Source organism: Theobroma umbraticum, unplaced genomic scaffold, assembly GCF_002168275.2.
Source record: "Theobroma umbraticum cultivar Fairchild unplaced genomic scaffold, ASM216827v3 scaffold_106.0, whole genome shotgun sequence".
NCBI lineage: Eukaryota > Viridiplantae > Streptophyta > Magnoliopsida > Malvales > Malvaceae > Theobroma > Theobroma umbraticum.
Window position 1 is genome coordinate 2657158 of NW_018397276.1, and position 1509 is coordinate 2658666.

A 1509-nucleotide genomic window follows, 5' to 3' on the forward strand; every position below is an offset into this window, starting at 1 on the left:
ACCACTAGTCCTTGAAAAAAAGCCAACAATGGAAGAGATGTTCATGCAATATATGACATAGAGTAATGAATACATGGCCAATAATAATGCATACATGGCAAAGAATGATGCCATCATTCCAAGTGAGGTGACATAAATTCAAAATCTTAAGGCACAATTAGGAATATTAACCAATGCCCTCAACAATAGACCTCAACATACATTACTAAGTGAGACTGAAGCCAATTCAAAATGATAAGGCAAAGAGCATTGAAATGCAATCACTCTCCACAGTTGAAAAAAGGTAACTGGTAGTGATTTTAAATTTGAAAATTCGGTCAAGCCTATTGAAAAGGATTCTAAAAATGAAATTGTGAGTGAGAAATCTACTAAGAAATTTGAAGAAAAATCATAATTAAAACCTGCTCCAACACCCCCACCACCTTTCCACAACATTTTCAAAAATAGAAGCTTGACAAACAATTTCAAAGATTTCTTGATATATTTAAAAGGTTGTACATTAATATTCCTTTTGTTGAAGTTTTGAAAAATATTCCGAGTTATGTGAAGTTTTTGATGGACATCTTGATCAAAAAGAGGAAATTAGGTGAGTTTAAAACCATTGCACTTATTAAAAAATGTAGTGCCATAATTCATAAAAGGCTTCCACTAAAGCTTAAGGATCCAAGGAGTTTTTCTATCCCTTGTACTATTGGTAACTTTTAATTCTGTAAAGCTTTGAGTGATTTAGGTGTTGATGTCTCACTTATGCTTTTATCTATTGCTAAGAAACCTGTACTTGAAAAGATACAGCCTACTACAATTAACTTGCAATTAGCAGACAGATCAATCAAACACCTTATTGGAATTATAGAGAATGTGTTGATTAAAGTTGGAAAGTTGTACATTACAGTGGACTGTTTTGTGCTTGAGATGAAAAAAGATGTTTAAATTCCTCTTATTTTGGGAAGACTATTCTTGGCTACAATTGGAACAATTATTGATTTGAAGAATGGAAAAATAACTTTCAAAGTTAGAGAAGAGAAGTAAGTTTAACATTTTAATAAATACTAAAGTTCATCCCTTATAAATAGTTGTTATAATGTGAATGTAATTGATAAGGGTAAAGATAAGTTTATTTCACCACAATCAATGCACCAAACATCAATCTTAGAGTAAAAAAAACCACTTTCTAGCCATCTTGGTTTTGTGGTTAGGCAAAGGATAATAATTTATTATTCCCAACTCCATCATTTGCTATTGGATGTTAAAGCATATTGGTGGAAAACCTTCAAGGTAGCACAAGTTCATCGTTATGGTCTTATTGAAATTTAAAGTGCACTTATCGGAGCCATCAAGGTCAATAAGCAAATCCTCGAGCCTTATAAACTAGTTGACAAAAGGGAGTATTATTCGAGCTAATGACTATAAAGAAGCGCTTCTTGAAAGTTAACCCAAGTTTTACAATTTTTTCTTAGTACTTTAAATAGTTGTAGGATGTTTTCATGTTCATTTAGTTTATTTTCTTAT